This window comes from Chenopodium album, chromosome 9 (genome assembly GCF_948465745.1).
Source record: "Chenopodium album chromosome 9, dcCheAlbu1.1, whole genome shotgun sequence".
Taxonomy (NCBI): Eukaryota; Viridiplantae; Streptophyta; class Magnoliopsida; order Caryophyllales; family Amaranthaceae; genus Chenopodium; species Chenopodium album.
Genome location: NC_137842.1, coordinates 10,367,059 through 10,383,168, shown reverse-complemented (window position 1 = coordinate 10,383,168; position 16,110 = coordinate 10,367,059).

Here is a 16,110-nt window from a genome sequence, read left to right as displayed (position 1 = left end):
TTATGCGATGCATGAAACAAAGAACATTGCTCAGGTTAAGAAGCTAAGCAAGTATACAACGTTTCTTCTGATGAATGTTGTCTTGAAAGATGATGAAGCATGCGCGATAGGGATATAAGATTTCATGATAAAGGGTTCCTAAGGGAAAGATGATATGGATATGTATGTGTGAAAGAAGTGTGTGAAAGTGATACTAAGGTGAGGCTGCAAAGGTTATGGTGATGGAAATATATGTGTGAAGAGTCAAAGATGATGACTCTTTAGGCTGGGTAAGCTAATGTGATGTGGGTTCAAGCCCCCAAGTCTAGCTTTAAATGGGTAGGGATATAGAGATAAGCATTGGATATTCTTTGACTCGATCATGCATAGATATGAATATGAATGTGGCCGCACCTCAATGTGAGGTTGCCTACGTATCCGTTAGGAATCAGGCCGAACGTAGCTCTAACCGAACTTTGCACAAGTGTGTGTACACCTCAAAGAGGTCTTTCAAGGGTTGTAATGTGGTTAAGCTGAAGGTTTAAGGAAGAAAGGGGTAAAAGGCTCAAGACCCGAGAGAAGCCCCCAAGATATGCAATTATGTATTAGACTTTGCAAGTTTTATTTTTCATATATATTTTTTTTTGTTTTGAATTTCTTTTTTTTTTTTCATTCTTTTGAATCAATGTAGGCAATCTCAGATCATGCGGTCCATCACTCACTTAGCATTCATGTTTCTCAGGCACGGTACCAAGCACTCGATGAGAGACGCAATTTGAGACATGTTCATATCAAAGACATTGGAACACTTGCCTTTAGACATTGTTTTTTTTTTTATTTATTTACTTATTCTTTTCCCTTTTTTTTTTTAATTTGAACTTGCTTTCTGACTGTTACACAAATTGCTCACCTTCCCATCCCAGGGTTAAGTGAATGTGGGTTGAATAAATTAGGTCAATCGTTAGACGAGGCTCAAAGTGGTTGAATGTTATTGAGCTGTTAATAGGGAATGACAGGGTTGCAAAGGTGTCTCAAGTCATTGGTGTACCTTGTGTTTAGTTCGGAATTGATTTTTTTTTCTTTTTTTTTTTGCGAATGAATTCGATGATCGATTGTAAAGGAAAGGAGTGCTCATTGATGGAAAAGGTAAGAAATATGACACATAGACAGTACACATGGATAACGGGAACCTATGCTAGACTTATTAGGGGAGAGGGTTGAAACAAAAGAGGAAAAAAAGCATGAAATCTTGTATGGAAACTTGTCTTGTGCTTTGTCTTCATGGTTGCTTATGAATTACTTGTTACCGCTAGGGGGGACAAGAAATTTGTTGTTGTTGATGCTTTGATTAGAAGAAAAGAAGGAAGGAATGATGTTCCCCTTATTCTTCCAACTATTGACTAGTGATTTTAGACTCAAGTACTGTGTAAGGATGATTTCACTTAATGCATTCACTCAATACTCGGATTGGAAAGGAAGAGTGTATGAAATAATTTTGAAATTTGATGGGAAATACTCCACTCATTCCTATTATGACGGAAAATGACGCATGCATGGTCCTAATATACGATCATAAACAATATAGTGCATTACTCGAAGACAAAGTGTGTGCAATGACTCAACATGTGTGATTAGGTGAGTATATTAAGACTCGTGGTATGATCGCATGGCTAGACATGAGGACGTTGTGAAAAACAAAGGACCTAATGACCAAATAGCACGGAAGACTAAAAGACAAACTAACTTGATTAATTTTATCCAATTTTAATGTTTATGCTATTTACTAGGTGAAAACGGTCCATTGGCAATCGTTAGTCATAAATAAGATCAACCACAATCAAAGACAAAGAACATATGTTAAGGTTAACACAAAAATCGATCACAAGAAACTAGGAAGAGGACTAGAATTCTAGAAGAGTTATGACTCATGGGTATAAAAAAAATAAATAAAAAAATAAAAAAAATCTATAATCCTATGTTATACGATTTGACACGGATTAAAGGACTTGGCTAAGACTAGCTTGACACGATTTTTTTTTTTAAAAAAAAATAAAAAAAGGTAACGCTAAAAAGACATCTAAACTGGACAGGCTGTAGTATATCGGTTATAACTTTTGATCTGTGACTCTGATTTGAACGAAACCATCTTTAAATCAAAGATAAAACTCGGGGCTACAGATCCATAGGTGGCACGACACGTAACTCTTTCTAGAACTCCGGCTATGACCAAAACAAGTTGACTCTTGTGCAGTATACGGGAATAAAAATCCGGGTGACTAAATTTTTTTTTTTAAAAAAAAAAAAAAAAATCTATGGCTCGACTCTAATAATAAAAAAAAAGGATTTGATAAGAGAAAAAATAAATAAATAAAAATTCAAAAAGGCACATGTAAGCACATTGTCACGAATGATGCAATGAAGTTCGTAACCTAAAGTCAAGTTCTATGTTCGACTATGGTCAAGCTTAAAAGGGTGTCAAAGGGTACCATGGTTAAGAGTTTGGACGCGTTAGCAAGACAGCCTTCCTTGAGAGTGTATGCCAACGGGCAGCTCCGCGAGTTCGTGATGAAATCAAACTCGACTCCATGGTTTGGGTGGATTTAAAAACTCGGATGAACCCTTATTGCCATGAGCGTTTTTGGGTTGATAGAGCTTAAATCCCCCGGGCTAGCCACATACGTAGAACACTTACTATTGTGGCAAAATAGATAATCTAAAATGCATATGCAAAAATGCCAAATTAATCACAGGAATATTTTTCAAGAATCTTTCAAGTCTCATCCACTCATCTTAATTAAATATCGATCACTCAAATCGATAATTAACCAAGAATCCTCCCCAGTGGAGTCGCCAAATTGTAGGCGTCGTTCGAAGTGCGCCTACGTTAGAAGCATGTGTGAATATGCTTGGCACTCTTAGGAAGTGAGAATTGACTTATACGATTAGGGACAAGGAAAGTAGGGAGCCGCCAACAAGTTTTTAAGGAACTTGTAAATCGTTCACGGATCATAAAAATCAACCACGATTAAGGGACAACGATAGGCAACAACGATTGACCCGTTAAGGTTACTCCCCATTCATAATCCATGAGATTACTAACTCCATATGGTTCGGAACCACGAAAGGAGGATCGGGGATGATGGTACGAAGTGAGTCATGGAGTCACATTCGCCCGTATTGGCCTCTACTCGATTCTTATAGTGAAAAGTGATTCCTGCGATCTCAAAGGCATACAAACAAAATATTCAATTCGCTCCAAACTATTATTAAGTTAAATTGGTTTAATATTAATGCAACATATTACTCTAAAATATTGTGATCACTTGATTAAACAACAAGATTAAAAAGGATCCTAAACCGGTCGTCCAAATTATCTTATTAGGCGTGATTTTCAATTACATATTCCCTTTAACATGCAATATGGTGATCAATAAAAAATATAATAGAATAAACATTAATATTGGAAGCAATTTAACAATAATAGTGTTAGCCAAATCAAATAATAATAATAACAACCCTAATCATGATACTATCAATATAAAAATAAAATAAGAGTAATTAAATAAATTAATTACTCACATTCCGCGCGTTCCTTTAAATTGCTACATCATGAATAAACTGTTAGTAACTTCAATAAAATAATAAATCAAATGAAAATTAAATTAAATAAATATAGATTTGATTTGGTCCAAACCCTCAGTTAATTCTACCTTTTCACACCTTGGTTTTAAGTATAAAACTTTGGGTATTGTATGAATTCCTTGGAGTGCTTAAGGGAAGGAATGAAAGAATAGGGAGGCTAGTGTTTAGGCTAAAGAGGGAGAAGAGAATTATTTGATGATCAAGCTTGTTGATGATTGAAAAAGGGGTGATATGACCTATATTTATAGGGAAAAAAGAGGGTCGAAGAATCAAGAAAAGATCGAGTTCGAATCGGATTAAAACTCTTGCGATAGACAGCAGTTTTCGCGGTTTTTGTTTTTATCATATCTTTTGATCCAGAAATAGGAATAAGATTAATAAGATATAGTTGGAAAGCTCTTGAAATCTACTTTCTAACCCAATTAGAATCAGATTAAAATATTTTGTAGAATAAAAGATATGAACGAAATAGTGAGTCGGTGTCAGTTTTGGATAGAGTTTTTTTATTTAATTCATATCTTTTTCGTTATAGCTCGGAATTGATATTATAATATATCATTGGAAAGATAATTTCAAGGGCTATCCAACCATATAAAATTTGGATAAAAAATATGAGGCACAAAAATAATATCTGTCTATCTTTGAACATCTTTCAATTCGGCTAGAAATAGGATTTTCAAAAAGAAAAGTTTTATTCAATTTCAAACTCTTTAATCTTATCTTTTCAAAACGGATAATTAAGATCTTTTAGAAACTTATAGAAGTTTCCAATTAATCCTAATTGGTTTAGGAATAGGATTAAATAATTTGGACCCTCCACATGATCATTGGGTCGTAGGTAAGGTGGACTTAGGTTCGGTTTGGGCTCAGTTTAATATTTTGGCCAATTAGTCTAAGGTGCACCATTGTGCACCTTAAATAGGTGTAACAACACAGCCCAAAAGCCCAATTACACACAACCCAATTAGGAAAAGCCCTAAAATTAAAAAACATGAAAACTGTCATACACCCACCCACACCCAATAAATGTTACGTCACTTCCAAACTCAAAACTCTTCTTCTTCTATATGATTTTCTCTCTCCTCTTTTTCACTTTCTCTCTCCTCTATTTCATTTTATCTCACTAAAAAAACTGCAAAAACATCAATGGACATTAGAGAAGAGATGCAAAATCAAAATGATCCTCCCTAAAAAAAAAAAAAAGGCAATTTTATGTAAATTTCACTTAATTTTGTTTGAATTTATATGATTATCACTTAATTTTGTTTGAATATTGTTCGATACTCTATTGTTTGAAATTTTTTATTGGAATTGTAAAAAAAATTAGTGAAATCAAACGGATACCTTATGTTCACATATTAAAATGCATATGTTCATATTTTGAATTCTTATGTTCATATACCGAATCCTTTTGTAAACTTTCTGAAATGCATATATTCACTTTCTAAATCCATATGTTCATATTTCTTATGTATATGTTCACCTTCTGAAATGCTTAATTATGTTCATACGCATTAAAAAATGAACCAATGCAATGTTCATATGTTGAATGTATTTGTTCATATTTTGAATGCATATGTTCATATTTTGAATACTTATGATGCATATGTTTCATAATCATATTATTTTTTATTTCTTCAATTTTTTTTATGTTCATAATTAAATGTCTTATATTCATAATAATATTTTATATGTTCATAATATAAATATTCATAGTAAATATTTATTGTTCATAAATATTCTCATTAAGTCTGTTTATGCATATGTTCTCTTTCTTAATAGCATATGTTCATATTTTTTTACGCATATTTGAAGAACCTATGCATATGTTCATATTTTGCATGATTATGTTCATTGATAAAAAAAAAATGCAGAAAATCAGATGAAACACATATGAAATTAATCAAAGCTAAAAAAATCAATTCATATGAATTAAAAAAATCAGATAAACAACCAATTCCATATTGTAAGGAACAGATTCAATCGTTAAATCAAAATAAAACGAGAAAAATAGAAAGAAAAAAAAAAGAGGAAAAAGGAATTAAAGAAGGAAGGGAAAAACAGAGTATAATATGTGAATTCAAAGATTCATATAAACCTTAATCAATCGAAATTAAAACACAAAATCGAAATTCTAAAAAAAAATCGTACTAAATAACTACTTTCATGTTGTAAGAAACAAATTCAATAAAAAAAGTCTAAAAAAAAGAGGAAAAAAAAAACAGAGGAGAGAGAAAATAAAAAACGAAGGAGAAAAATAGAGGAAAAGAAAGTTAATGTTCACTTTCTCAAAAGCTAATGTTCATATTGTGTTGTTGATACACTTATTTCTAGGTGTATGAGTGTGCACCTAAGAATATGTGTATTTTGGCCATAACTTATTCGTTATAACTCGGATTTGGGCTTATAATATATCGTTGGAAAACTCTTTTAAAGCCCCATCCAACTATTTAATCATTGGACCCAGATTATGGACCAAAATAAACTGGATCAAACGTTTTTATAAAAAGGACACGAAATGAATGATTTTAAAGGACACGAAATGAATTATTTTGGGTTTAAAGGCACGAAAAGAGGAAAGTAAGTTATGGTTTGGGGAAATGGGCTAGGAATTGGGTTGGTTTATGAAATGGAAATATGGATTTAAGCACTCCAAAAATTAAATATTCAACCCGACCAATAATGGCGGTGAAAGGTTGTTATCATCGAGTTTGGTTTTGGGGAGACATTTTTAGGTGTCTACAGCAATCATGCCAACATATGAGTATAACAATTAATAGCAATGATATGATATTCCTCAAAAGAAATATCTAAAAATTAAACGAAGAAAATGAAGTTTTTCTGACAAATCAAGTGCTCCAACACATGTACATACAAGGCTTACTGATATTATAATTAAGTTGACTATATAGTTGATTGTGTATTAAGCTAGATTTGTATATATGTTGCTTAAGCCGTTGTTGAATTGTTAACATCAAGGTGAAAACCAATTAGGCCAGATTCAACACTGACCTTTCCTCTTCCATTAATTTTTGCGCCGTTCAATAATCAACCACAAGAATTCAGAAATTAGTCAAGATGGTTAGGAAGTATTCCATCACATATATGTGTATGGTAAGAAAGTTGGCCTGTTTAAACAATGATATTTGTTCTTCTAAACAAAAGTCAATCTTTTACGGAGTACTAATGTACTATACGTCCAAACAAAAGTCAATCTGAAGAATATACATTGGCGTAGTATTGAGAGTGTCTACAGTCTATAGTTCTATACCGTATCATAAATTGTACGTTTGAATCTCCTTCCATTTATCATTGTAACGTCATGGTGGCTCATTCGTACCAAAAACCAAGTACTTCGTATTTTAAAAACATTGCAATATCCACCTTTAACTTTTAGTAACTAGACTCATTGTATTTTTGAATGTTAATTTTGCATTTAACGTCAACTAAAGTTAACTAGTAGAGTCATCAAATTAGATATTCAAGTCAGATCATATTAGATTTAAGTTACATGATTTAGTGTATCCACACAAATCGAATGTCAAAACAGGTCTCTTTAAATGAATTTGGAACTTATGTGGCTGTACTCGAGTCAATCTTGCTGGATTTCCTTTTAGAAAAAGATAGGCACTCCATTGTCTCCCAATAATATACAACTCACTCGGTTGGAGATGGATTGGCATTGGCATTGGCATTGGCAGACGAGTTAATTTGATGTCGACCTACAGATGAGTTAAAAAGTTCCTCGCATTCTATTGCAGGATGCCCAATTGCCCATAATTTTTGGTTGTTAAAGCATTTTTTTTTATTAAAATTTTAAAAAAATAAATAAATAATGGAAAAGGCTGTAAAAGCATTACTCGTATAGTCGTCTGTGTTACAATGTACTCTTCTAATCTTCTTTTAACAAAAATATTTGCTCGCACGCTCTCTTTGATAAAGGCACCTTTAACCATCACCCCTTTAAAAAAAAAAAAAAAAAACCCCTAATTACCTTTTCTAAATACTCCATCCGTTTTTAAATACTTGCTTTATTTTTATTTTTTGCATGGGGAGTACTAAATGCAAGATAATTTACCTAAATGCATAATGTAGGGAATATTTCAAGCATTACCCCTAGCTTGAACCCCACTATGATCATACACTAAAGTACGGCGGCGTCCAAAAGGGAAGAAGATAGAGCAAAAGAGTCGCCAACAAGTTTTAGGAACTTGTAAACCGTTCACGAGGTGAAGGTTACACCCCTTAACGATCCAAGAGATCGTCAACTCCATAAGGTCTAGAACCAAATAAGGGTTCGGGGATGAAGGTACAAATCCAACCTAAAAGAGATTGAACCTGCCCTAATAATAGGCCTCTACTTTATTCTGATCGTATTCATGTGCGCTTTTTAATTAACATGCAATCAATAGGATTAACCCTAAACCTGTTTATCTATGTTGGTTGAATATAATGCACAAATAAACTATTATTGGCGATCACTTGAAATTATAATCAAATTAACCCTAAACAAGATTATTAATTATCTTATTAAGCGTGATTACAAGTATGAATTCCCTTTAAACATGCAATAAAAGGTGTGATCAAGCAATAAAATAAATAGCATCAAGCAACATAATAATCAAAGTATAAATATAATCATGATCATGAAATTATAACAATGAAATAATCATCATAATGACAAGGTATTAACCATAATAATCATGTTAATCATAATAATAATAATTATAAAATTATAATCATAATCAAAACAATTATAAAAATAATCATAAATCATGTTAAAGCATAATAAAAATAACAAGATCTTAGGCATGATACTAACAAGATTAATAACAAACCCTAGCATGTCACTAAGCAATAAAAATAAAAGCTTTAACCCTAACATGATACTAACAATCATAAATATTAGGAAGAACATAAAAGACATCATATTTTTAATCATACTTGGTATTAAAGTTAACCTAGACATGATACTAGGAATTTATGGTTGTCACCCTAAACATCAAATTAAGGAAAACATCCTAACATGACACTAGGAATCACAATAACCTAAGCATGATTTCTATATCATAATATCAATTAAACCATTACAGTACTTACTTGGATGCCTCGTATCTCTTTCTAATAACAAAATACACACGTTAGTAACTTCAAGGAAAATAATAAACAACAATTAAATTAAATAATTGAAAGAGAGATTTGGGACCAAACCCTCAGAAATTAAACCTTTCACTTCTAGGGCGAAGGCAACTTCGAATATGGCAAGGTGTTTCTAGATCTTGCGAATGCGGAATTTTGTATGAAAAAGCAAGTTTGGAAAAGAGAGAGAGAGAGGTGAATGATTAAAGAGAGAATTAGAGAATTAAAAACTGATTGTGGATGAGAATTGGTGAATGAAAACGGAGTTTTTAATACGTTATTTATAGAGAAAATCAACCAAAAAGATAAAATAAACAAAACAGAGTCTGTCGCCCAAAAAACAGAGCTGGCGCAAACCCTGGCTAACTGGCGCCAGGCACCAACACTAGCGCCAGGCGCCGGGCCTGGTTCCAGGCGCCAATGCCTGGAGTCAGGCGCCAAACCTGTTTTTAACGCGTTTTCGAAAATCGGATAAGTTTGCCGTACCGGAGGATAAAATCATATAATTTCCTCGAAAATGCTATTTGATTTTAATTAAAACTCTGAAAAGTCAACAAAAGTCAATTTATCAATGCTAATTGAATTAGGAATGAAAAGAACCTTCTAGAAGAATCTAGAAGACTAAAACCATTCCTAATTGCATTAGGAATGATAAATCATATTAGGCCCTCACCTAGATCATTGGGCCGTATATAAAGCTCAAACCGGGCCCAGTTTGGTAAATTGGCCATAACTTCCTCAATATTCATCGGAATTGGGCTTATAATATATCGTTGGAATGCTCTTTGTAAGCTCCATCCAACTACACTACTATTGGACCCATATCATGACCCAACCAAACTGGATTGGCTGTTTTCTTAAAATAAGTTTTCAAAAACAGAGAGAAAAGAAAAGAAATTAAAACTATCCGCAACACTAGACTTTCCACACTTTCACTTCATTCGTTTATGATTTGACATGAAAGGCACTCATCACTGGGTTTGGTTTTGGGGAGACACAAATGGGTGTCTACACATAATAAGTTATTTTTTTTAAAAAAAAATTATGTTCCAATTTTGTCCTTGTTTTAACTTAATCCTTTACACTTTTTTTAAATGATTAAAATTAAATCCTGTACACTCCTAACTATATAATCATCCCAACTGTTTAATTTACAACCATATTCTAACATATTCAATCTTGTATCCTATTTAATACGGAGTATTCAATACTATACAAATTCCTAGACAATAATGAAGTGCAATACGACATTTTTTTGAGGTATGAAAATTATGTGATGTAATAGATGAACAATCAAACAACATAAAATTCCCATCTTATACGGCTAAGATTTTTGAAGGTCTCTAGCATCCCCCATTCCCCCTTATACAATTTCCGGGGGTCTCAAGAACCCCCCGGCTAGGATTTCCGGAGGTCTCAAGAACCCCTCGGCTAGGATTTCCGAAGGTCTCAAGAACCCCCCGGCTAGGATTTCCGGGGGTCTCCAATACCCCCTGGCTATGATTTCCAGGGGTCTCTAATACCCCCCGGCTAAGATTTCCGGGGGTCTTCAGTACCCCCCGGCTAAGATTTCCGGGGGTCTCTAGTACCCCCCAAAAATAAAATCGGGGTACTTATAATGAAAAAAATATAACAATTCAACAAAAAAATTAAACGAAAAAAAACCTAAGATCGGATGGTTTATGAGCGGTGAACGACTTCTTCGTCTCTAGGGCTCAGATTGAAGAATTTTAAGGGAAATGGTGGAATGAAATGAATTGCAAAAAAAAAAAAAAAAAAAAAAAAATGGTGACTGGAATTGTGAATGAAATGAAAAAAATTGGCAAGTATAATGAATTGCAAAATAAAAAATGTAAAAACAAAAATCCTGATGAAATGGCAAATCAGCTTTTTCATTTTGGAAAGGGGTATTTCAGTTATTTTATTATTTTCATATCATTAATTAATTTCTGCATTTAGGTTATTTTGTACTGCATTTAGTACTTGCGTTTTGCATTATTCATTTATCCTACTTTGACTAATGTTTGTGATTTATACATAAGAAAAAATATAGTCGTGTGGGTATTTGTTGGAATCATCTCAATGAATAGATTATTAATTTTCAATTGTTAAAAGTTATACCTATTGATAATTAAAGATATTAGTGATCAAAGATTAGCATCGGCATGCGTGTCCAAGAGAAATGGAGCAAGTATTTAAAAACGGAGGGAGTACGTAGTAATAAACTTTTGAAACCAAAATGCAGCGATGTTTTAATAAGTGTTACACTTTTATTTTTGGCAAAGAAAACTACATTTAAATATAATATCTCTCTCCTCTCATCGTCACCATTCAAATCCAATACTATTTTTATTATTATTTATTTCCTCTTACATTTATTACTTTTCAATAAACTACTCCCCCCCTTCCTTATTGATAGTCCCTTATGGCCAATTTTAGGTCCCAAAATGATAATCCCATTTGCTTTTTTCAAGTACCAATAATATTAACTTTTTACCAAAATTCTATCCAATTTGTAAAAATATTTGTGCAAATTTAACTTACCCATGTACTTTAATTACTTTCTCTCTCTATTTTTTTGCATATCAAATGTAAATTTACTTTTTAAATGTATTTTTACTACTTTTTATTCAGGTTTATTATCTCCCGTGAAAATTGCCTATAAGGGACTATCAATAAAGGACGGAGGGAGTATTAACCACACTATCTTTCTTTTACAGTTTTTTAATACTACAACTACCCCACTTACCTCTTATTTTATTTAAGTAAATTATATTGCCTAAAACTATATGCTGGTCAAACTATAACGGGTAAAGCACACAACAACTCCCTAAACTTAGGTAAAAGTTGCATATCATTCACTAAACTTTCAAAAGTTACAAATCACTCACTATAACCAGTTTTAACCTACAATAACAAATAATTACACGAACTCCCTAAACTTTATGACATAAAAATCAATTGTCTTTAAATTTTCCGACATAAAATAAAATCAGAAACTCCTTAAAATATTAAGAGAGCTAACAATTAATGTCATCATTAGGCACCAACACCACCACCAAAACCCACCCACCCACCTTAATATGCAACCACCACCAGCCCCACAACCCCCTAAAAACCGACCAATCGCAACCTTGTTATCAGCCTCCACGCACCAAACCCTAAACTGACCAACAACCTCTACCAAAACCAAAACCTGGAACCTCGTAACCAACCTCCACCAAACCCAAAACTCGTAAACCCCCAAACTACCTCCACACGAAAAAAAAACCCAACCATCTACACCAAAAATACCACCATCGTGAACCATACCTGTAGACACCCATTTGTGTCTCCCCAAACAAAACCCAGTGATGAATACCTATCACGTCGAATCATAATAGAATGAAGTGAAAGTGTGGAAAGTCTAGTGTTGCGGATAGTTTTAATTCTTTTCTCTTCTCTCTGTTTTTGAAAACTTATTTTAAGAAAACAACCAATCCAGTTTGGTTGGTCCATGATATGGGTCCAATAATAGTGTATTTGGATGGGGCTTGACAAAAGCTTTCCAACGATGTATTATAAGCCCAATTCCGATGAATATTGAGGAAGTTATGGCCAATTTACCAAACTAGGCCCGGTTTGAGCCTTATATGCGGCCCAATGATCTAGGGGAGGGCCTAATATGATTTATCATTCCTAATGCAATTAGGAATGATTTTAGTCTTCTAGATTCTTCTAGAAGGTTCTTTTCATTCCTAATTCAATTAGCATTGATAAATTGACTTTTGTTGACTTTTCAGAGTTTTAATTAAAATCAAAGATCATTTTTGAGGAAAATACGATTTTATCTTCCTGTACGGTAATTTTTATCTGATTTTAGAAAACGAGTGAAATTCTGAAATCAGCGCCAAACGCCAGCTGTAGCGCCTGGCGCTACGCTTGGCGCTTGGCGCCAACAGCCAGCGTTGGCGCTGGTTCGATTTTTTGTGCGCCAATGCTCTGTTTTGTTAATTTTATCTTTTTGGCTGATTTTCTCTATAAATAACGTATTAAAAACTCCGTTTTCATTCATCAACAACCAGCTTTTCAATTATATTCACCTACAACCCGTTTTCATTCATCAATTCTCTCATTCACCATCTTTCTTTTTCATCTCTCTTTCTCTAAACTAGCTTTTTACATACAAAATTCAGCATTCATTAGATCTAGAAACACCTAGCCATATTCGAAGTTGCCTTCGCCCTAGACGTGAAAGGTTTAATTTCTTAGGGTTTGGTCCCAAATCTCTCTTTCAATTATTTAATTTAATTGTTTATTATTTTCCTTGAAGTTACTAACGTGTGTATTTTGTTATTAGAAAGAGGTACGAGGCATCAAAGTAAGGGCCTGTTCTGTTCCGTTGAAATTCATTTCAGTTCAGTTCAATTCAATTCAGTTCAGTTCAGTTCAGTTCAGTTCAGTTCAGTTCAGCTCTTAATTTATGTCTAATGATATTGCTAATGATATAAAGCCAAATTTCATTCTTTTAAGCTCTTATTACAACGACAACATCAACAAAAACAATAATAATAAAATAATAATAATAATAATAATAATAATAATAATAATAATAATAATAATAATAACAATAATAATTGAAATAATAATACTAATAATAATAATCAATAAATAATAATAATAATCATCAATAAATAATAATAATAATAATAAATAGTATATGTGTTTAAAATGATTAGAGGTTTCAAGTTTTTAATATATTTTCCATACATTTTATAATATATTTTCCATACATTTTATAATTATAATTATATAGTATATTTTTCGTAAATATTTTAATATGTACATTTTTATATACACATATGTATAGTAATAAATAATCAATAAATAATCAAAGATCACTAATCCGTAGTTAAAAATCACTAATTAATAAGTTCAGTTCAGTTCAGTTCAGTTCAGTCCAGCTGAGTTCAGTCAATCGGAACAGGCCCTAAGTACTTTAATTGATTTATTGATGTTATGATGTAGAAATCATGTTTAAATTGTTATGATATTCCTAGTATCATGTCTAGGGTAATTTTAATATTAAATATGATTGTTATGATGCTTCCTATTTTATTCCTAATATTTATGATTGTTAGTATCATGTTAGGGTTAAAGATTTGATTTTTATTGCTTAGTAACATGCTAGGATTTGTTATTAATTTTGTTAGTATCATGCCTAGGATTTTGCTATTATTATGCTTTAATATTAACATGAACATGATTATGATTATAATTGTTATAATTTGTGATAATTATGATTATTATAATTATTATTATGATGATTATTGTTATGATTATTGTTTTGATGATTATTATGGTTATTTTAATTATAATTTATTTTTATGATCATGATTATTATGATTTATTATTATGTTGCTTGATACATTATTTATTTTTATTGCTTGATCACACCTTTTATTGCATGTTTAAAGGGAATTTGTATTTGTAATCACGCTTAATAAGATAATTAATAATCTTGTTTAGGTTAATTGTGATTATAATTCAAGTGATCGCCAATAATAGATTTATTTGCACATTAATATGCAACCAACATAGATAAACAGGTTTAGGGTTAATCCTATTGATTGCATGTTAGTCAGAAAGCGCACATGAATACGATCTGAATAAAGTAGAGGCCTATTATTAGGGCAGGTTCAATCTCTTTTAGGTTGGAATAATACCTTCATCCCCGAACCCTTATTTGGTTCTAGACCTTATGGAGTTGACGATCTCTTGGATCGTTAAGGGATGTAACCTTCACCCTGTGAACGGTTTACAAGTTCCTAAAACTTGTTGGCGACTATTTTGCTCTATCTTCTTCCCTTTTGGACGCCACCGTACTTAAGTGTATGATCATAGTGGGGTTCAAGCTAGGGGATTAACGCTTGAAATTATTCCCTACAGTTTTTGGCGACTCCACTGGGGAGGATTTCTATTTTAATTCCTGAATTTGTTTCGGCAATGATTTAGAATGAGTGGATGAGACTCGAAACGTTCTAAGTACTTCATGTGCGTAATTCTGATTAACATTATTATCATATGCATAAAAAAAGATCTCATTGGAAATACCATCCGTAATGAGTTAAAAATATAGGATTTTACACGTAGGATATTTGAGAAATATCTTTCACAACTAGGACCAAAATAACACCGCGTGAAACTGGAAAATTTTATCGAGCACAGAAAGCTGCTGAGGCATGTGGGAAGTAGCGCCAGGGGCCAGAACATTGGCGCCAGACTTTTAGTCGTAGCGCTAGACGCCAGCATTGGCGCTAGGCGCTACAGCTAAAAACTGGCGCCAGTCTCTGTTTGCTGGCGCTAACTTCCCCCAATACCGAGCCAGAAATATGCGTTCTAATTTCGACCGGTTTTTCGTATTGTTTGCTCGATCCTACTTCCTGATTGAATTTTTTCTCACTTTTCTGAAACCCATATGTGTTCTACATATGGATATAACCCTCTGGGAATTCATGCTCCATCTACCTGATTGAACGCTCTGTGCAACAAAGGGTACATCCGAGAACGTTGAATTCACCAAACCATGGAAGCGAGTTTTTTCTAAAGCTCGCGGTGTCCCATCCACTCGCGCCAACCCTTCACGGTTAGGCTTCTGTGCAGTGCATCCGGACAATTAACCATGGACCCTCTATTTACCATATCCCGAACTTTAGAGAACTAGAGCCATGGTTAGGTTGCAAACTCATTGCATCATATTGTGCCTACTTGACTAATTGTGCATTATTTGTTGTGCATATATTCTATGTTTCTCTTAACTGTTTGTTTGACTTGTGTTGAGATTAAATAAATTAATGACTTAAAGAACATTTCCTAATTAATTAATTAATTAATTTGAGTCAATAAAGTCTAATATTTTAATAAGAATTGACCTAGTACGACTTTAGGCTTACCCCAGTTGATTAATAACACCGAAAACAGTCTTAGATTGAAGCTCCACCATTGGCGCCAAAATCTGAGCTGTAGCGCCACCCTGTGGAGTGTGGCGCCTGGAGACAACTCTGTCGTCTGGCGTCAAGATACACAGTGTGACGCCAGTTCTGTCGTTTGGCCGACAGTTCGGATTATTGGTCGAGTCATAACCTAGTGTCTAATTAACCATTTTGCTAATTAATTCAGTTAATGTTCGCTGTCAATAACACCTTGTCGAGTCATTAATTGAGTCTAGTCACATAGTCTAGCCACATGGTCATGACACGAGTCTTAACATAGCACCTACACTCACTAGTCTTAGCACACACTTTGAGTACACATATCACCATGACCATGTCTTGGGGTTCATGCATGAGTCGGTCTTTTCCGTCATTTGAG